Raw genomic sequence first — 23,404 nt, 5'->3', positions numbered from 1 at the left:
AGGACGGTGTATGTTGGACTAACTCAAAGTAAACTGCAGTGACCGTGGTCATCGTAATGAAGGTGCAACAGTGTGGCTCACTGGAGTGCAGTGTCCAAAATGAACTTTATGACTCACCGGCCAAGGGGACTGGTAGATGAAAAAATCCACCGGCAAAGCAAATTTTTTACCGGCAAAAATTAATGAATTTCATAGAAATAATAAGGTATTATGTTGAATACAAACTTAGAGAAGAGGCCAGAGCAAAATAATCTAAATATATTGACGGTTTATCAATTCAAATCTGAATACTAGGCTTGGGCGGATTCACTGGATATAGGCTACTACATGTATATGGTATATGACGGTTAGTGTAACCGAGAATAGTTTTTTATAACATGACTATTTTGGTACAAACGTATACCTGCCAGTGTGGCAGATAGTCTTCTGAAATTTACCCGATTGACGGGTGTCAATTTTGGACCCTGCTGGTGTGTTTTTAAAAGTTTTTGGACAACAATTTTTGGCCCTTTCATCATACGTCAAGAGAACCAGGTCGATGCTGTCGTCCTGCTGATTTCAATACCGGAGGTGCCATTGATTTACATTATGATGCATTCAGGCTCTATTCAATAAAACTGGGTATTGGACGAAGGTAAATTCTAACGTCATCTTGATGTAAATCTCACAAAATGTAGTTTTTGATGCAAAACTTGAATAAACGTTTTTACAGCAATTGAAAATAGATAATAGAGAGAGAATTATGACCCGGATGTATTGTTGTTGTTTTTTTTACCATGGTAGCGAATTGGTATCAAGAATCATGGGATTTCACTGGTATTGTGACATCCCCAGTTGAACTTGGCCACCATCTATAGTTTACTAAACAACTTAACACAGAGTGTATGTAATAGAATATTCAGCACTGGGACTTGATTGTTTTGGTGACTGATAATTATTATTGTTGCACAGACCCTTGTGTACCTGCTTGGCATGCTGCTTTTCCTCTGTAGAGCCTCCTTGTTGTCGCTGGCTACTAATTACAGCCCGAGGACGAGGCCTCTGGACAGCCAAGTTTGAGTGAGACATGTCCCCATGGTGGCACCTGCCTGTCCCTCACCGCTGCTATTAACTCGGCGTTAGCTCCACTTGGCAGCCGTTATTAGCCAGGGTATTAACGTCTAGCTGACTCACTCTGATACCTAGATGAGCGCCTGTCACAGCACCCATGTGGATGTTCATTGTTCTGGAGACCTCGTGGGGACGCGCTCCAGATCAGAGTGCTAATAATAATAATTACCCCTCAGAAGACAGTTGGGTCCCTGCTCGTGCAGCCATGTTTACAGTCGACTCCGTCTGGGACTCTGAGCGCTGATAAGGCTTTGCTCAAGGGATGGTTGACATTTAGAGTGGAGTTACATCGATATCAATGTACCGATATTGGCCTGTTAATATTGCCGCTATTATATCACTGAAATGTTTTCAGGTTGACCACCATGTTTAGTTCTGTCAAATAAATATTGTCAAAAATATACTTCACTCTCCATAAGAGAATAAAAACAGTTGAATAAAAATGTATGTTGGTAACATCAAAAGATATCTAAAAAAATATATCTCTATATTTCATAATTTGAATAATGAACAATCAGTTGTATGAAAAGGTAAACACAGTCAGTTAGCTAATCTCATGGTAAACGAGAACAACATGTATAACCAGGTGAATGTGGAAGATCTGGAAGAACAAGATATGACTGTATCTGTCACAAGCTTGCAGATATTATTTTCTTATGAAATGTGTCATCGAGTTTAGGCTATTGTTAGAATTTCAAATGCGTACTCTCGGACGTGGGCAGATGACAACATTTACATCACAGTTATGCAGACACAAAGAATAATTTGAGCTTTGCAGAAGCAGCAAGGCAGAGTTGAAATTATTTGGGTGCTTAATGTAAATGTTGACCTGATATATTGGTTTGAGATGCAAACATTTATATGTACTGTAAAGATTAAAAGAAATAACATAACTTGACCGAAGAAAAAAATGCATGGCCAAATTCTCTGTGTATAAATGTATGTGTATAAACCCTACACTGTTTATGGTATAAACGATAACGTCACTGCCGTATATAGGCCTAGATGATGTTATGTTAAGTGTTTATAGAGCAACTATAATGTTAGCATAGCCTAACACTGATAGATCTGAACTCTATTAAAAAAAACAAGCATTTTAAAAGCTGTTTGCTTGTCGTCTTGCGCACAGACCTAACAAAGCATTAATTTAGACTTTTTACAAATCTGTATCATTATGTAATTATTTCAGCATCCTTTTTTATCCGTTTACTGCAATTAAATCACAACAAAATCTATTTATTTTGGGTTCATACCGCCGTAGTAAACCAGACGACGTGTGGCTTGCCTCCGGATGATGTTATGAGCCCAGACACAACGGCATTTGGTTTTGCGACGTATCTGGGACTGGGACTTCCACAACATGTACAAAGCAGCAACGGTGGTTAGTTTGGGGCCATGGTTGATGAAACATTGTTGGTATCTAAGTGTGGGCTCCTTGGTTCTTCAACCTTCCCCTTTGACCTTTGCTAATGTGTCTGTTTCACGTGTCTGCCTTTTTCCCGTGTTTCTTCCGCTACATTAGCAACTACACCATTGAGAGCACACACACACACACACACACACACACAAACAAACCGCTTCACCATCTCCCAACTGGAGGTGAGCTCAGGTCTCTGGGGATCTTTTTATTTTCCAGCACACACAGCAGATCCGTCCAGCTCCAATTAGCTCATTATCTACGCTAACAACTTCACCAACAACCTATGCACTGGTTGACTGACTGAGTGACGTGCAGCCAAGCTCTTGTTTTTATACTGAATCCAAGCGGAGGCTGCAAGAAACCTCACAGTGGAGCAGCTGGCTTCTTTAGTGCTTGGCTTTATGAATGAGTCTCATACACCTGTATCAGCCAATGAAGTTAGAAAATGAAAATATACGTAAATCCAAAGATGATGAAGAAATATAAAAATAACCAACTGATTTATCTATTAGAATTTTATTTTCCTCTTACGGTTGAGTTTGTTCTCTACCATGTCCATTATCAACTTGCCAATTCCATACTTCCCAAGTTCATTCTATAAACTTAAACTTAAAAACAAACATCCAGGAGCAGACTTTGTTTGTCGTGTCCTTGAAATGCATTAAAACATGTAACAATGTATTAAGCATCAAATGCTCTGTGGTTGTAAGATAATTTGGAAACAGGCTAAATGACTGAAATTAAATTGTGGCCTATAGAGTGCTGCAGGAATGAGTCCTAAAACCCGGCAATGAGCATTTTAGCACTTCCGGTTCCCTCGTCTCGAAGTCAATGGGTTTTTTGAATGAGATTTAGTTAGATGCCTGAAATAAGATCTGTGGTTAACACAAGTTTAAGAGATTTTAACGTTTTGTTCTACGACATAAAGTACATCAATAAATAACCCACTCGTGAACTTTGAAGCTTTTATGTATCTTAAAAAAGGCGGTTACTAACAAGCAGCTAAATGAGACTACTAAAAGTCATCACACCGACTCGTCCGCCTTTAGCTTAGAGGTGGCGACGTCAAGTCATTCGACCGCGGTGTAGTTCGTTTATAGCTTAACGTTATTTTTTTTTCTTCTGGCCATTGCATTTTGCGCTTCGAAAATCAAAATCATAAAAGGGGTTTTCATTTGTGGAGATTATCTTGTTTAACAAAACGCAGTAAAAGTATCATACACCCATAGAAAACCCCCAGTTCCTTTTTGTCAAAGGAACCAGGGAGATGCTAACTTCCTGGTTGGTCTCAAATATACCTCATCCCTGCAGCCCTCTATTATACGTACACAAAAATGTGCAAAGATTATATCGATACAGCTTCAGTTTTATTTCAGTTTTTGTCTCTTTATTCACGTGGGTGCAATTTCTACATTGCTCAATGTAAACTTGATACTCAGTTTTCAGAGCTGTACTCCCTTCGACCTGTAAATGAATCGGTACACCATTGGTAGTGAATCAGAAACAGTTTAAATGTTTGGGCTTTTAAATAATACAAGACTTTTCACTATGCAGAGCCTGTAATGGTGACACTGACACTGATCTCTACATGAGCACTACTGTCGGCCCGTAGAAGGTTCGCCACCCCCTTAGTGAGCCGTCCTGGAGCGGCGGCTGGTGTGAATGCACCGCTCTGATGATGGGATGTGACAGCAGATCCCCGAGCAAAGGCTGAAATGTCCACACACATCTTTGCCCCTGTCATACACACAAGATCAGTCAGCTGGATTGCTGCTTTTGTGCATGCTCATGTCTCTGTGTGGGTGTCTGCGTGTGCCTTACTAAATGCTTGATGTTATACGAATTAAATGAACCTGACATGCATATTATGCTCACTAATACCACGATAATCCGCAAACGGTTGACAAGGAAACTTCCATTGCCAACAGCCCGTTAATTGTTAAGTCGATTGAAAGAACGTGAATTTAATCTCAGCAATTCTGATAAAAGAATAATTGTTTAAGTCATTTATGAAGCAAAATGACAAACTGTTTCTGGTTCCAGCTTCACACATTGGTTGCTTTTCTGTGTTTTTTGTAAATTTTGTAAATCGCTGCTCTAAATACCTGTTGAGTTCAGGATTGGTGTTGTACAAAAACATGTCTAGTCTGGTAAAATATACATTTTTCAATGTCTTTTTTTCTCTCATTTTATAGACAAGACAATTAATTGATGTATCAGAATCAGTTTTATTCGTCAAGTTCAGACAGATATGGAATTTGACTCCGGTTTTATGCATCTCTTTCAATGTACTTACACAGTATAGAAATAACAGCTACGAACAAGGACAACAAAGTTGGACAAATAAAGAAGAGGAATAGGCAGTACTGTTATGAACACAAGTAGTGAACAAATAGGTGTATATATAAATATTATATAAATATTAGGGCTGTCAATTGATTAAAATATTTAATCTTAATAAATTGCACATTTACTGTCTGTTCAAAATGTACCTTAAAGGGAGATTTGTCAAGTATTTAATACTCTTATCAACATGGGAGTGGGCAAATATGCTGCTTTATCCAAATGTATGTATATATTTATTATTGGAAATCAATTAACAACGCAAACTGCATGTAATTATCATAAAGTGGGCATGTCTGTAAAGGGAAGACTCGTGGATCATTCACATACCTTGAGGTCAGAGGTCAAGAGACCACTTTGAAAATGTCTATGCCAGTATTTACTCGCCAAAATTCAGCATAAGTTTGAAGCGTTATTTATCCTCCCTCCCAACAAGCTGGTATGATGCATTAACGCAAGTTGCGTTCATACGTTAAAGAAATTTGCGTCATTAAAACAAATTTACTTTAAAACTTTATTATCGCAGCAATGACCAACAATAAAATAAAATAAAAGGGAAACTGGAAGAAATTATAAACCAATTGATTAATAATGCCGATCCCAGCATGATGGTGAACAGATATAAAGGCAGGTATCCATTTTAATACACTCTATAAGAAGTTAGTAAGAAGTGTTGCACATAATTTTTATTGTGTTTGAAACATACTGTAGAAAAACATGGATGTAGCATCTGTGATGTCCCAGATGATCTGGGAGGTTTTGAAGTCTGGATTTGCGATCATCACTTGCTGCCATCTTGGCAGTTACTGAAGCCAGAAAATCCAAATTTTGGCAAAAAGGATGGAGCTGTGATTGAGCTGAGGGGGACGAGCAAGTGGCAACCACCAGAGCTGAGTATCATAGGCTGAGAGACCTATCAATCAAGCAAACACACTCTGAAGCATGCCTTCCTTTAAATGTTAATCTCTTTATGAAAGAGATTTTTCAATTTCCATCCACCTGGACATGTTAGTAGAACTGGATTTCACAACTGACATAATGTCCTGTGTAAAAATAAATACATTACAATGACGAATAAATATATTTCAAATCAGAAATTTAACTAAAATCTCAACAGTTGGATAAATTGCGATGAAACTTTGTACAAACATTCATGGTTACCAGAGGATGAATCATAATAACTTTGCTGATCTCCTGATTTGAGGTTGACATTTTATGGTTCAGAGCATCGACTGTATATAAGGATGGTCGTTGCGTCTCCACTTCCTCCCACGGTACGAAAGTGAAGCTAAAATAATCCGGATACGAGCTGCCATCTTGAGATTTTGACATCATTTGGTGCCAGAGTCTGCGCAGTAGTGATCGGGCGGTGGAGCCGCGGTATCAAGGTACCGCCCATACACCTGCCCGAGCCAATCATGAACCGAACTCGGCCGCAACTTGCTAACGTGAGCCACGTAGCTGCTACGTTAGCACCATAGTAGCTCTTTGGCTAGAAAGACAATATATAATATATCTATGAATACATTTATGATCCAATTGACATGCTCTTATACGCAGACTCATGAAGGTTATGGGAAGTTAAAGTTGCATCTCCTCTCTTGTACAATTCCCGAGCCACCGGCTGCGCAACTACTTCACTCATGAGCAGCTGATAATCACAGCTGTCAATCATGACGTCTCACCTCCTTTCTGTAGCATCAAATATCTAATTAAAGCCAAAATTAACACTTGAACATACATCGGCGTCAAAAATGTATTTGACGTGTACTCTGACTTTTTAGTTTGTTTCATGTCCCATCCACTAACATGGAGGATTTATGACCTGTACTGCAGCCAGCCACCAGGGGGCGATCCAGATGTTCTGGCTTTTGGGGAGCTGTCATGTCGTCCATCTTTATATACAGTTTATGGTTTAGAGTGAAATATCTCAGCAACTTTTGAATGGATTGCCTTGAAATTTGGTACAGACATTCAGGATGAATCTCAGCCGTACTTTGTGTTTAGTGCTAAAAGTTAACATGGTAAACACCTGCTAAACATCAGCATCTTGGCATTGTCATTGTGAGCATCTTAGCATGCTGACATTAACATTGTCAGTTGAGGCTTAGAATCTCGTCTGCAGTGTGTTTCAAACATCTGCATGTAGATTCAACCTATTTGTTTTCATCTGTGGTGGTTTGCAATGTTTGATATGTGTAACGGCACAGTCGCTTGAATCTCATTGAACCTCCCACTTGTAAATGCAACCAAGTTTACTGTAGAGTTTCACCGGCCTGAAATCGCTACCAGTGACAGTGTGTGAAGCCTTGAAACAAACTCCAAGAGTGTTTTGAAACATATTAGCAATTACAAAACGATAGTTCGCCGGTTCACAGTTGTTTTTACCTTACCTCACGTGCCATTCATCATATCAGTCCTAGCTGAGGACTCCCTCCTCCTCTCCCCGCCACCAAACAACAGTTCATCTAGATTCCACCCTCTCTCCTCCCAACAAACACTGTTTAAACAACCTGGTAAACATGTCTGTCTTCATTCATTACCCTGCTTCTCATCATGATCAAGCCTCCCGATTTAATGAGGCAAATAGATATTTCTGCGGTGATTGTCTCGCTCTCCCACAAAGTATTAAGACTATTAAATGGACACATCTGTTTTTAATTAGGAGCTAAAGTCACCTCGACGCTGCCTTCCATGTTAATGGACTCTGATTCCATCAAGGCTCCCTCAGCCTGACAAACAATGCCGCGCAGTGTGGTTTGTAGTAAACAAAGGGCCGAGGATGTGGTAAGGAAGGGACGGGGGATACTGTACTGTCAGTCCAAACAAAGATAATCTACATCACTAGAAATAGCTACGTCATATTTATCACGAGGGATTGATGGTGAGGATGATATTCACTTAGATATTCTGTTTGTTGCGGTAGAAATAAGACTGCAGGAGGCCCACAATTTATCAGATTTAACAATACAGCAGCAGATGTTCCTGAATCAGTGAAATCTGCAGTGTCCAATCAGAGTCCAGTATTGTTGCCCCTTCTACCTGTGAAGACTTTAATTCACTCAATAAATACACTTAGAGCTGAATGACATTTGTCTAGGCAAGCTGGGCGTGACTGAAAAAATATATTCTGCATCAACACATCTCTCTCGTGGGTAAAGATTCAAAGAAGGCAGAGATCGCATATTTTCTGTTTTAGTCAAATGAATTATGATCACATCAAGCGTTAATGAATTACAGGTTGTGCTATAGAACGTCTCTCAGAGGAGTGATGGTTGAAGAATTTCACTTTTGTTTCCATCACGGTAAAAAGTTTTAAAGTCCCAGTTTACGCACGTTTGCATATGAAAACCAGCTCAACCAAATATCCTCAAAGGTGAAGTTTAAAATGTCTAAAGGTCTCACCTGACGCCGCTGAGACTTCAACATCCCTCACACCCCACGAGCCTCACCGCCTGTCAGCGTTTACATACTGCATTTCATAGTAAAGGTTAATTTCTGACTTATTCTGTTGTTTTTTTAAGAAAGTGCCATATGCTCACAGTGCCACAACAGTGTTTCCTCACGGAGGGGAGCTGCAGTGCATTGTGGGAGCAGGTTACTGCGTTCCCCTGGCATGGGGAGAAAAAGGAAGTGGGCAGGTGTGATACTCCGGGAGGCATAACTCCCAGCAGAATATGACATGATTAGATGGAAAACTCATGAGCAGCTTCGGGAGAAGGAGACTGAGGCGGCGAGTCTCTGAGCTCGACCTGCCATCTAGTGGAAATCATAATTATGTGCACATTTAAATACAAATTACAGATGCTATTCTATTCTTATTACGCATATTTGTATACATTATTTTGGCTCCCAGTGGATCCAAATGTCCATGAGGAAAAATCTCTTTGAGGACAAAGTTTATAAGGCCATAAGAAGAAATTAAAATTTGAGAGAACTCTGATTAAAATGTGTCAAAAACAAGGTATTATTCTGATCCTCATGATAGGCTACCTATGCTGCAGACATTTGGCTGCATCTGAAATGTGCTGACGGTGGCCCCTCGCTCGCCTGGAAACGGAGAACATTAAACATTGAAACAGGTCATGGCTTTATTTAGAATAGGAAATGCTGTGTGGAAAGGGTGCAGTTGATGTGTGCAGCTGTGCATGAGGATCTGACTCCCCAGTGACTGCACTATATTTGCATTACTCCTATTTTACCACCAGGTGGCAGTAGACGACTACTTTAGAGTACTTACTTCCCCAAGTCAAAGCCTGCAGCACTGGAGAATCTTCAGGCAACTCTTTATTATAGTTGTTACAGTAAAATGATTAAATGTGGTTATAAAACCTAAGAAAATAAATGCTGTTCTTTGTCTATGAGAATATGAAAGCAGCAGTTTTTGACAAGAAGAATTTTTAATCTTGATCATAATAATAACGTCATAAACAAATGCTCTTCAATACTGAATTAACATGCTTCACGGCCAAAACACTGCAGCCAACTAACAGCTGAGTGCAATGTGTAAGATCTGGCTGGATTTTTTTAAGTTTAAACCGTTAAAAAAATCCACTAACATTATCAACAGAATGTGAAGAAGTTACAGTGTTGACGTTATGTCAAAGACGTCTATGCATTGTCACTGTAGCGTCCAGTCTGTCCTCAGTCCAACATGAGAGGACGAAGCAGTAGAGCTGCCCCGATGGCTTGTCAATCACGTTGAAGGTCCACGTACGTTTTGATAGTTTGTTTATCTGATTAAATCCAAACTGGCAGAAACAAGAAAACGACTCATATTTTAGTTTTATCCTCCCCGCCACCAGGAAACTACATCGTTGAGAGGATAGGGGACAGCAGCTCAGAACATTCAGGTAGCAGTTAGCTTGAACCCAGCCAGCGTAAAACCCAGCTGACCCCAGACTGTCCCGACTCTCGGCTGTATCAGCAACTTTCTGTTGCTGCCATTGTTACACAGGTTAGATCCAGCTCTCCACCAGCCCCCTGTGACTCCTGGTACTGGGGTTTGTGCTGGCTGGCTGGAGTTGCTACAGCCGCTAACTGAAGGTCCATCTCTGGAGCTGTGCCAGCTCTCCTCCCTGCTAAGTAGTTTCCTGGCGGCGGGAGGACAAAACGAAAATACGGGTCGTTTTCTGGTTTCAGCCACTTTGGAATTAATCTAATTAACAAACTATCAAAACCTACACGGACCGTACAGCCCATCGGTTAGTGTCACAGTAAACACAATGTAGGCTGACGCCACACGTGAAGATTATAAGATGGCAGTGATATTTAGTAGTTGGCTTCTTATGCCTCTGCGACAGCAGTGGCTGAGGCATTACGTGTTCCGGTCTGCCCTCTCTACGTACCTCTGTACGTGTGTCCGGTCCATCCTTGTGATACAATATCTCAGGAACACCGAGGAGGGAATTTCTTCAAATTTGGCACAAACGTCCACTTGGACTCAAAGATGAACTGATGTGGATGGTCGAAGGTCAAGGTCACTGATGACCCAGTAGTAGAGATGAAATGCTGCCCCAAGCATGTGGCCAGGAATTACACATTGCTCCTTTTTAAAGCTGTACAGTCACAAGATAAAATAAAATAATCCTGTGATTCTTCAACAAAAGAAAAAAATATGAATTAGGGCTGGACGATTTTGAATAAATATGTAATTGCAATTATTTTGACTGATTAACGATATTAGAGGGAATGATTTTCACTAAAAAACTAAATTATTATGCTGTGATTTTTGCAGGGATCTGTACCAAACAGATGTTTTCTTCAGTCTGTAGAATATGATGTGTAGGCCAGGATGTCTCTGCATTTAAAATGTTATGTTGACACACATTTGCGATTTCCTCCTCATCCTGCAATTTGAAAACTGCAGTGGGCTTTATTGCGATTTCAATCAAATTTTGATTGAACACAATAAATCTTTATTCTTGGTTCCTTTTAGAAACCGTGTCTGAATGGAAGCTTGACATGAAGCAACAGAAAGCTGAAAAACATTAAATTAGGAGCCCAGTTACTTAGGAAAGACCTTAACAAGGACAATTGTTGATGTTCAAACACAAGAGCTCTTAGGTATGTTGGCTTTGACACCGAAGGGAAGACGGCAATATTTATTAAAGCATAAAGGGCGTTTAGTGGTTGAGATAAAAGCTGATCGGGCCTTGACACTCAACCACACTGTTTGTCTTTTGTGCAAACACAGTTTTGTGGACTTCCTCTTTTTCTCTCTCTTAACAAATGGTTATTGTACCATACTGTTTCCCTTCTCTCTCTGATTCCCCCCCCCTCTCTGGTTTTTCCCTTCAAACAATGGAACATAACTCAGACAGGAACCAGCTGCTTCAGCAATTACATTAATATCTGTCCCAGAGTTTATTGGTTGGCCGACCACTCTAATCAAGTCAAAGGAAACGAGGCTATCCCTCTTCGTAACGGATAGTTCACCCCCAATCTGCTCTGATTGAGAATGGATGTCATTCCTCTGCCATTAGTGCTGTAGCGTACAATGTTCCTCTTAACCATTACACCCAGGCAAGGCGAGCATGAGTTATGGTGTCAGACACACAGGCAGCTCCGAGCAGAGAAATCAGCAGTTCAGTCCCTGCCAACGTGCCTCTGAGCAAGCCAGGCGAGACGGGCGGTCCCCGGTGACCGCAGTGTTACATCAGCTGCTGTCACTTCACGTACTTTAGTGACTGCATTGTGCGAAAAGAAGGCGCCATTATGTGGTAGAGAGAAGCAGAGTATAGTCCGAGTTTGTTTGGGGAGCTGGCGAGGGGAAACAAAAATCCTGACAGCACAGTTATGGCACCCGTCCAAACAGAGCCACAATGTTCAATGGCAAGAACAAGTCGTTATTGTGTCACACTCTGAGAAACACTGAGAGCTGCAGCGTGACATTGTCCGTGACAACAGGTCATTCAACACGACTTCCTTCATGAAACCTCTGCCAGCTTTTTTAGCAGCAACACTGATCAGATGCATGGTGATTTTTCCAAAGCAACAATCATCAAGGAATGGAATTTGTTATATTTATTTTTGAACAAAAGATACCGAAGGTTTATCTGTTAAAGAAATAGTTCAACGTTTTGGGAAGTTTGCTCATGCATTCTCTTTACAAGAATGAGATGAGAGGATTCATATCAAATTTAGGCGTGTGCGTTGAGTACAAAGCTGAAGCTGTGAGGCAATTTGCCTAGTTTAGCATAAAGACTGGAAGTTGGGAGAAATGGCTAGCCTGGCTCTCTCCAAAGATCTTCCAAAGTACGGCCACAGTACCAGCACATGTAAAGCTCACTAATTAGCATGAGTTATCTCTTTGGTTTAATCCGTACACAAACAGAAATTTGAAAAAAGGGATTATGGTTTTGGAGTTATGTGCTGTAACTATTTCTTAGTGATTAAAAAATTCTTAAACATTCACTGGAGGCAGCTTCTTAAATATGCTTTTTGCGTTTTACATCGTTATTTGAATATTTTTGAACTTGGACTCTTGAACAGAATAAACTATTTGAAGACTCACCCTGGAAATTTGAATGCACATATTTCAGTACTTTCTTATTAAGATAAGATATTCCTTTATTAGTCCCACAGTGGGGCAATCTGCAGTGTACAGCAGCAAAGGGCATAGTGCAGAAACAAGAAGTGTCAGTAAAAACAAAAAAAACAAATATAAAAAGAGGAACAATATAAACAATAGGAAATATTAAAAATAGGAACAAAACATACAGTATTGACAATAAACAGACTATTAACACAAGTGGAAAATTGATATTGCACAGTGGTTGGAATGAATTAAGAATGAATATTAAGTGGCTATAGAAAAGTCAGATTAAAATTATTTTTTTAATAAAAAATAGGACTGCAACAAACGAGTAATTTCAGTATTCACAATTGATCATTTGGTGTAAGAAATGTAAAACAAATTGTGAAAAACATGTTCAGATTCCCAAAACCAAAGATATTCAATACTTTTTTCATAGAAGACTAAGACAACTTCCAAATGTTGCTTAACAATTACTTAAGCGATTAATTGATTATCATATTAGTGAGTGATTAATTTTCTGTTGCTCAACTAATCAACTGGGTCCTTACCTGGGGGCCCGACCCCCACTAGGGGTCGCCCAAACTTCACGGGGGGTCGCGAGGCCTTCTTGATCTTGAGGGGTGTAAAACAACTTTGTATCTGTATCTCAGCATTTCATTCATTTCAGTGAAGAAAACTAAATTGAAGGGTGGATTATTATCTGATATATAAACGTAAATATTAGAAAAGTACGCAGTTAAAACAACCAAAGAGCTAATGGAACAATAGCCAAGCGTCAGGGAGAAGAAAACACTGAATATCTAAAAAAAGAAGCCTATTAAGTATGAGTGATTGTTAAAAAAAGATACACAACACAGAGATTAGTATCAAAAGTTCCTAAAAATAATCTATTAATTATTTCTATGAATTAATCTGCTCAAAATCCATCCAAAATCACTGGTTTTACACAAACTTCTTATTGCGTTCACTATTTCGGTCAATTGTATAGTTTATCAGTTGTTCTGTAATGTTATCGTTATGCATTGAATATAATATGAAATATCTATAAAATGTCACTTAGTCAGGGGTCGTCAGTTAACTCAATGATAGAAAAGGGATCCCCCTGAGGAAAAAGGTTGGGAACCACTCAAACAATCGTTTAATTGTTTCAGCTCTAAAATCATGATATCTGTTATAAACATACTCTGCATAGAACACTGTTTCTATTCTTCTTTGGTTGTATCTTAAATCTTGAAATTTCAGTTTAATCTCTGAGCCTCTATCTAAAGACCATGGCTATAACCAAACGGAACTAAAACCATAAAACTATAAAACAGATAAATATGAAACCATCTGCTAATCAGGTGTTTACAACTTGAAACATTGGTTGGTCAGACTGAAGCTGTAGTTCAATGGCCCTTTGACAACATTAAATAAAACCCCTCTGTGCCTGAGGACAAGTCGCCTTGTTAAACACTTCATGGTTTAACAAGCCAACTTGTAAAACAGAGTGCCCTGATGGCTGTCGGTGATATAAATTTTCCTTCCATTAAGTATCTCTTGAGGTAAGCGTGCCAAACTGTATTTCATCCTTCCAGCTGAGGGGAAAGTGCGTTATTGGCTGCTGTTATCCACGGCAGCTTCCCAATTTCTAGGACATTCCTCGTTGTCTATGAAAGAAAAAAGGCCCGTCTTTCAGCCCTCAAGATGAGCACTACGTCAGCATTTAGTGAAGCTCCCCTGAACACTGCTTGTATTTGCCTCCTCAGTCCCTCCTCTAACTGCGCAGTGGGGCTCATGACTCGGTCATGATCATGGCAGCGCTCAATCTGCGGCAAAGACACTAAGTGCTGCTGAAGAGCAACCACTTGCTTCCCACAAAGGGGAAAGACGGTGCTCTGGGACAGACAGTTTAGTGACTAGCAGAGCATGAAATATTCACAAAGAAAAGATATGAAGGGTAGCGGAAAGGGTAACACAGAGTGTGTGTGTTGTTGATGTACGCCAGGCCTGGATGCCTCGAGGCGAAGAGATTCTTGAGCAGCACAGTACGGATGTAGTAGAAACATGCAGTGATTCTCAGGTCACACTCAGGTTGCTGTGATGTCCTATGAAAGGCTCATTTGGAAGATTTTTGTCCCCCTATAGCTCAAAATGAACAAAGTATACCTGAAGTCGATTGATATTGTTAGTGTTGTTGCTGAAATTTCTTGCTCTCTGGTCTGTATTTAATTTTAAAACCTTCCAACAATTAACATTTTTAGCCCAACAAGACAGCCATGAATCACACGACATGTGTAGCTGCATGACAAATCTGTATTATTATTACTATTGGCATTATTATTAATGATATAATCATTATTATCTTCACCGGGTATTTCTGTTTGGTCCCTGTCATCTTGAGTAATCATCTTGATTGTGAAAAACAATACTGGGGTGTCTGTTGACCACCGAGGGCTGTTGCAGAGACTTGTTTAAGAAGAATCTATTGATGAAGCTTCTGGTTGTCAATAGAGGTTGATAAAGGTTATTGATTATTTAAACGCCCCTTCAGAAGTAGTCTCACTTTAAGCAGTGTTCACTCAAACATGGACGAACCATTTTCAATATATCGGCTTTCATTAAAGGCTGAAGTAGGCGAGATTGGAGCAAATATGATTAAAACAAAAGTTATTTCTATAAAATGGTCGCTATATTGTGACAGTAGTGCATGAAACAGGTAACCTGGAAAAAAATCATGTCCCTCTGTGTCCTCCGGTGCTCCTAACGGCATCTGCAAGATTTCACAGACCGGAGGAAAACAAGCCGTAAGAGCTGATCTGAGGTCTGCTGTCCATCTGCCGTCTATGAGAGCTGGTTGTCAATAACTCGCGAACTCCGACCAAACGGTCAAACTAGGCAGCGCTGATCAAATATGAATCCATATGATGTTACGTTAATGCCTATTTCTCGCCTCAAATGTTCTCAGAATCATCTTGTACCGAAATCTGTTGAAGGAACGACAAGTTCCGGTCACATGACCGGAGCACAGCCAATAGGAACGCTCTCTCTCTGAAGTCTCCCGTCACAGAAGCTCAGATTTTTTAAAGCCTGAAAACAGAGCCATGAGGAGGTGCAGAAGTCTAGTTATCTCTCAGAACACTTGAATTACAATATGCTGAAAGGTTAGTATGTAATTTTTGCCCAATGATGCCAAAAAATATTCTGCCTACTGAAGCTTTAACTGTTAATATAAGGTCTTTTACATTTTAAGTAGGTAAAATCAAACATCTTTTTTCTTCATGGGTCATTTCAGCCAAATCACAAATACAGTTTCATACTTCCCTTTAGTGGTATAGTATAGATTTGGTTAGTTTGCAAAGGTGTTGAGAAATCTTGAGACTTTTGTTGCTATCCCAAAACAATGAAGATTAACTTTTATTGTGTCGGTGACAGCAAAAGTCTACCAAAGTCACATGAAAAGGGAACTATCTGCATGGCAGCCCTACCAGGAGTAGCAGTAAGACATCAGTCCACGCTACAGTTTGCACTCTTTTTTCTTTGTGTCATGCTTGGCTTTCCAACCATGATGAACTGCTGCATGTCAGCATCTGTCTCTACATAACCATGAAACCTTGTGTTTCGGGGTTACTTCCTGTAGCTGTAGAAACCAGAAACCGTGGCCTATATATCCCATAATTACGTTGCTCCACTGTACCATTTGACAGCTGTGGCATTAATGCTTGAATGAACCCAAGTATTGTTTTCTTAATTAATTAATCTGTGAATTTGTTTTTTTTATTAATCACTTGGTTTATAAAATGTCAAATGCCAATCATAATTTCCCAGAGCACAAGGGGCGTTTTTAAATCGCTTATTTTGTCCAACCAACAGTCCTGAAAAACAAAATTACATCCTCACATTAAGAGAAGCCAAAACCAGAAAATATTTGGTGTTTTCGCTTGAAATTTTTTGAAACGGTTAATTAATGATCAAAATGATAAAATAGATCAATGATGGTTGTTAAATCCTCTAATCAGCACTAGTGACAATATCGATAAGAAGACCTGGATGCACTGATGTTTCTTAAAAAGAGCACTTTCATCTTAGCTCAATAAATCTCTCAGTAAAGAAATGCATCGATGGATAAAGACAATCCTGGTGACCTCTTCAGTCTTACGGACTTTACTATTTTGATAGTAACTTAATTGTTTGGCATTTTCGCCTGATAAATGACTGATCTCAAATGTGAGGATTTGCTGCTTTCCTTTGTCATATATGATAGTAAACTGAATGGTGTTAGGTTTGGAACCGACGCTCGGATAAAACACGGTATTTGAAGAAACCACTTCGGGCACTGGGAAATTATAATGGACATATTTCACCATTTTCTGACTTTTTTATAGACATAATCTCCTTTTAAAACGGCACGACACGGCAGATAGTGTCCAGAACTGCCTGAGCCGTTTACCAGAGATGCACCGATTCTTGGCAGATTCCGATTTTTTTAAAAGTCTGACCTACCGATTTTCTTTCTAAGAACTATAATCGACAACGAGGCTCCAGACTGACGTTTTTCACCACCTGAAAAATAATTTCCATCCCAAAGTCAAACCGTCAAAAATGATATCCTTTTACTTTATTGTCATCAATAGTGGTTAAAAACACACAATTGAAATGATGAGGAAATATGTTATTGTATTTTTATTTAAATATTTGTTTAGATTAAAAACAAATATAATTATAATAATTATAAGCTGCTTGGAGCTAATGATAGTGTTAGGATTTTAAATAGGTCATAATTCCTTCTCTAAATTGATTTAAAATTGCTGTAAAAAACATCTCCTTCAAACAACTGGATTTATTTGGAACACATAATGATAGCATTATAATTTATCTTTGCCCAATACACATTTTTGAACTTGAACATATCATAATGCAAGTCAATACAACCTCCGTTAATGTTAGCTGGTAGCTCAGTTATAAGCGGGACTGTGCTGTCGGCAGACGAGTCGGTCACTGCGATGACTCTGAGCAGCATCATGGCGCTGAAGAACTTCCAAACCGACGACGTGATTGTGCCGCTGTGTGCCGACGTAAAACTATCATGCGACACGTGTGTAAATGTGACCTGCAAAAGATTGGAAATATGAGACTGATCGGCCGGTCACAGCTGATCAGCTGAAAACCAGCTGGATCGGCTGCCGATCGATCGGTGCATTTCTACCTGGGGAAATGTAGCCCCGTGCTACCTTTTTCCATTACTTTGACCATATACCCCACAAACCCGTCTCACAGGTCAATGTACAATTTGACATAGACTCGCTGCTGGGCTTAAATGCCATTTCACTCCCGGCTGATGAGGCCATATGCGAGCCATGTATCTGAGATGAGAGTGATGCGTTCAGTGTAAGGGGGACGGAGGATGGATCAATAACCTGAGCGAATGAGTGAGGAAGAGGAGAAGAATAAACAATGCATTAGAGAGAGGGGGGATGGAGGTGGAGTGTGCTGCATTCACTGACCTTTACTCCATTTGAGACCTCATCTGTAAAAGGTATCTGGAGGCTGTCATGGCATGTCAACCCCGTTCGGCTGCGGAGAACTCCTCCACCAGCAGCAGCAGCAGCAGCAGCAGCAGCAGCAGCAGCAGCAGCGACCCACTCTGTCCTGCCAGCGGTGGAGTTACCACAGGATACAGTGAGATCTAAAGCATCTTCACCGAGAGCATGTGCTGCGCAGCCTTTTGTTTTACACGTTGTCCAAACATTTCTCGCACAGCTCATCAGAGTGCCACCGCTCTGCTGTAAACACGAAAGCGATGATTTAAGTTTCGGACGCGAGGCTCAGGACCAGACCCATCCATCCATCCGTCCATCCATTCATCGCCTCCGCGCCGCCGTTGCTTACTTTTGGGAATGTGTGCTGCGACGACAAGGCCTCGTCTGCTTTTTGCGACGGCGCCTGATTCATTCCACACAATGTTTACTGTCGAAACCCTCCGCAACAATGAATCTCTTTATTGTTTGCAAGCCAGACTCCTCTGCAGTTTAAGAATTTAAACTTTTTAAATGGTGATAATGCCGTCTACTTTCCTACAATACCCTAGTTACTCATCCAGGCGTATGTTTTGACGTCGGAACGGCTGCTATTGTCACATTTCAGGTGATGTAGTTGTTGAACAAAGCGTACTTCTCACTTATTGTTTGCTAAACTAAACCTGTACTTTTGCCATTTCTTTCCAAGAAGTGTTTGGATAAATGAAGTTTTAGCTACAAGAAACCGATGTGTTGACTTGATGGTGGTCTAAAAGAAAGTTCTTTTTTAAACATCAGAGAAAGACCTGCAGCATTGACATTACATAACACTGTTTTAATGACTCCCAACAAGAGCAATCTACGGCTTGAAAGGTGCAAACAGAAAACCCTCAATTTGAACTCTCATGTAGCTAATAAAATCCATTTTACTGAATCAACAGAACCCTAACAGTAATGTTCGTCAAAAGAAGCTCTTTAAAGAGTGCATTAGAGGGCCATTCTGGTCAGTTTACATGTTCCTTACACGCATTTAGCTAATTGCAGAGCCGTCTGCTGAGGCAATAGAGCAGCAGGAACAGTCTTGTGTATTTATATTTGCACGGCTTATCAGTCAGTGATACGAGAGGTAGGCTTTTACCTTTTGATAAGAGGAGAGATCATAAAGGTTAACTCCTTTCTCTTGAAAAAAATCTACACTGGCTGCCAGCTGTGATTTGAAGATTTTAGTGATAACTTATAAAGGAACAAGACTCGGTAAAAGACTGAGTATGTGTCTGGACCGTGTACGGTCAGTCTGTGAATTTGTGGCTAAAATTGTTATACAAACAGTCAGTGGTCACGTCTATAATAATGCACCTGATTGGTCCCTGGTTTTCTACTCACCGTTCTAAACAGGAAACAACATGGCGGCCTGCTCGTAAACTTTCTGTTATTCCGTCTAAACAATCCGCCAAAATCTACTTTTGAAAACATTTTAAGCGAGAAACAGGCGATGCCGCTGCTGAACGTCGTTTAATTTAACTAGATCCCCTAGTTTCACAGCTTTGGTCCAAGTTTCTTGAGCCGGATGCGTCGCGTTGGCCGGGCTAATATGCATAAAGGACTGTTCCCCCTACCTTTTCATTTTGAAAGAGCAACGGCCAATGAGGAAACTCCAACACTCGGCTGACCAATCATGTAACTTTGTCACTCACTCACTCATTCAGTGACAGACTTTTACGTTTGTTGATCTGGCCTTCTGCGGTCCAGCCAAAAAAACTACATCCGTTGCAGCTCATATTAAAGGGATAGTTTGGGTTGTTTTGAAGTGGGGTTGTATGAGGTACTTATCCATAGTAGGTGTATTACTTACAGTAGATGACGGTCGGCGTGCCCCCAGCATCGAGAATCAGACAAACACTTAGACATTTCGAATATTTTTTCCTACTGTTTTTGTCATCTGATCCTGCTGGCTTTTGGAGAGAGCACAGATAAGTTTCACTTTCAGTAAAGTTCCCCGTCAGAAAGGAGAAGGAAAAGGCGACAAGATAAAGTGGTGAAAATATTCTAAATATAGCGTACACTTAAACGAATGTCCTCTTTTTTTAGGTGAGCCTTTCTTTTAGTAGGTTTTTCTGCCGTCCCCGTCCACAGCACTGTGTTGCTTTGCTCCGGTGTCGGTACTCCTGTCTGTTTCTCCAAGCTGGAGGCACACAGACTGTCATCTACTGTAAGTAAAATACCTACTATGGATGAGTACCTCACAAAACCCCTCTTCAAAACACCCAAACTATAACTTAAACATTTTATTTTTTTCTGTACAAATTCATAATCTTATAGATCTTGTTATCTTATTAGAGCCACAGACGATTCTCTTGACTGTTCCCAGGTCTGGATTCAAATCAAATGATGATCGAGCATTTTGAAGTCAGGGGCCTTGAGTGTAATTTACTCTGTGCGAAGCACTTTGTGTCTCGCTATACAAATACAGTTTATGTGTGCTGGCCAGCAACTACACAGCTGGCATGTTCGTAAAACAGTGCCCGCTCTTGCTTCTGTAACCTCTTGCGTGTGTGTTTATGTGCGTGCATGCTGGAGGCAGATCACATCTGAACCAAGCTAAAGCTTTATTTCCCCAGGCTCTCTCTGCTCCGCTCAACACACAGGGAGCTAATCAATACTGATGCACGCACTCCTCCAGCTTTGGAAAAACAGCTGGGAGAGTCAAGGACTAAGGGGTATCTGTCCTTGAAATTAAATAATCACTTATTCAAGTGGCCATGAGGCAAACATGACTAATGCATATATGTATCTTGCATTAAATGCGGTGCTATCCTCGGGCACCGTTTAGCATTTTGGGGGCACTTGGCTGTAATGTTTTAATTGAGAGCGACTTGGAATAAGAGCAGCAGGAGACTGAGCTTTAATTTCTGGATTAGAAGCCAATATTTAGGCCTGTACAAGTGGAAGCCACAGGGAAGGAAAGATGAAATATTCCTTTGACCAAAGAGTGACATTTCAGTGAGAGCAAGTAGAGAGGAGTGATTCAGTGAAACGCTGGGATGTGAATTACTTTTCATAGCTGCCTATAATGGGTAAATAGGGAGTAGCGGCCGTGCTGACCAGAGCGGGGAGGTCAGTCCAATATGGTGCAGCCTGAAGGGAGGAGAGTTGACTAGTCGGGGTCGGGTGGAGCATCGACCCGGCCGCTTGTTCAGTGGACAGTAAGAGAGCACATGATGGGATTTCACAGACGCAACTGTTGCTTAGGAATCAGCTTGTTGAATACAGGATGTAAAGTGATGATTACTTATTCATGCCGCTTTCAGAACAAATAGTTGAATTACAAAAACACATCAGACACAAATCTATCCAACATTGTTTATTCTGAGTTTTTTTTTCTTTTTTTTTTGGACTTGACAGATTAAGACATGAGACTGGTGTACAATTGAAATGCTTCTTTTTTTCATCCTCTCAACAACAATTAGAAATACGCCGACTGGCACAGCACTGAAATTCAGAGACATATTTTTTTCGTCTTGTTGTGGTTCGTGTAATTCGCAGTAAGTGTTTCCAGTGTATAAAGAAACAGTGTTTAGCATTTAGAGGGATCTATTGGCAGAATATTGGAATATAATATCAATAAGTATGTTTGCTTTAGTGTATAATCACCTGAAAATATGAATTGTATTTTTCGTTAGAGTGGAAATGTATTGATTGTGCGGTGCATCGCGATGCGGACGTGAGCGATTCTGCATCGATGCAGTGAGGGAACATAATCGGGAGTTTGGTTTCATTTCAGCTCAGTGTGAGTCTTTACTGCGTTTTGATGTCATTTACTGTAGCGCTGGTTTCTCTCCTCTGATCGTTGTGTGTCACCGAGGGCCGAGCTTTGTACACTCACACTCCGTGTATCACACTTTGTACACTCACACTCCGTATCTGAGAGACGGCACTCAACTGTTTGCTAGTTTGTTTACTCTCGCTACCAATATTAGCCGCTCTGTTTCAACAATGTTGGGCTGAAAATGCGACCGTGTTGTTGTTGTTCTGTCGGGAGTTGCAGTGACTTAACGTTAAAACAAGTAAAGCCAAGTTCACACTATAAGACTTTTAAAGTCGTCGGATCGCTGTACTGTTCACACTACACAACTTGCTGTATTTGTAATCGGTAGTCTTTAAGTTGTTGTGGTTTTCACACTACATGACTACATGAATCCCCGATGAGGTCTCCAAACTAGTTTGTTACAAAAACACGCGAGAAATACACGATAAATGACGTGATACCATACGCGAGACATATTGCTGATGCTGTTGATGGCACATGTTTACAAAATAGCCTGTTTCCACCGGTTTCTACACGCTCTTTTACTATTTATTCCTTTAGATGCAACAACAAGTTGCTCCGTGTTGCAAATGCAACACATACAGTAATGTTCCTGTTGTTACAGGCGACCCCTCCTCCCCCAGGTTTTCCTCAACCTGTGTCTTGTGCTCTCATTGGCTGTAGCTCGTGGCCGGAGTCCCCGACAGGTCCAGATATTTAGCATGCTAGATATCTGGAATGTATGTGCGATGCACCGGCGAGCGTCGGCGAGCCTCTGGGCTTGTGTCTTTGAGCAGTTCACACATGACGCTCGAGCGCCAATGTGCGAACAATGAGCCTACGCTGATTTGACCCTGGTCTAGGGCTTTTTTTGGGGAGCTCCAAAAACTGACTGCTTGTATTAATTGATGAAAGAGTAGCCGTGTGTGGTAATACAGGAAATTGCAAATGCGATACATTGAGATGCATTGAGAATCGTTGTGCATTCAAATCGTTGACGGGTGAATCGTAATGAAATCGTGAGGCTAGTGAAGATTCACACCTCTAGGTTCCATTACCTCAGAATCAGCCGTCTATATCTACATAGGGTCCTCTTCACGGAGCCGGCCGCCATGTTTCTACAGGCTACGGTTTGTCCGTTTCTACAAGAACGGACAAACCAAACGCTGGCTCTAGATGGGGCCATTTACGTTTTCACATTTTTGCTTCGGCCACCGTAGTTCTCCTACACGCTTGGCACTTGGGAGAAGTTTCAGTTAAAACCAAAGAGCACAACATTGTGAGCACTACGGGGGGAAATAAAAGCGCTGGAGATGAACATTTAAATAAAAAATGCTTGGGCTTAATTTAACAGTCCAAAAGCTCTTGTGTCAAGACAATAACAAGTACTGCATGTTTGGAAATTCCTAAGTGAATTCAAGTAATTTATTTCTTGCTGGTGATCAATATGTTGGCTAAAGTAATGTAAAGCACACAACCCCACAAAATCCATGGAAATACTTGAAGGCAAGACGTGGCCACAGTTATGCCAAATAATTTGTTAAGGCTAATATGTACAGACTTAACGGAAGCCTAAAAAAGGACTGTTTGTAACTTCTTACACTTATAAATCAATCTGGGTCGGTGTCCTATGCGCGCTCGCGTGTGATCTTCGCTGTTCAGACAAGACTCCAACACAAACTACACGGAAG

The 23,404-nt window shown here is 40.6% G+C and overlaps 2 long non-coding RNA genes across 2 annotated transcripts in view; both read left to right on the top strand.

Moving 5' to 3' along the window:
• The window catches only part of LOC119496859, a 58,184-nt gene that overhangs the window by 29,410 nt on the left and 5,370 nt on the right, over positions 1-23,404 (top strand). The window lies entirely within an intron of this gene.
• Positions 61-22,450, top strand: LOC119496861. The gene is made up of 3 exons (XR_005208832.1): positions 61-72; positions 5,352-5,359; positions 22,319-22,450. It is a non-coding gene; the product is annotated as an uncharacterized LOC119496861 (long non-coding RNA).

This window comes from Sebastes umbrosus, chromosome 11 (assembly GCF_015220745.1).
Source record: "Sebastes umbrosus isolate fSebUmb1 chromosome 11, fSebUmb1.pri, whole genome shotgun sequence".
Classification (NCBI taxonomy): domain Eukaryota; kingdom Metazoa; phylum Chordata; class Actinopteri; order Perciformes; family Sebastidae; genus Sebastes; species Sebastes umbrosus.
The sequence above is the reverse complement of the archived record's forward strand: the minus strand, read 5'-3'. Positions and strand labels throughout refer to the sequence as shown.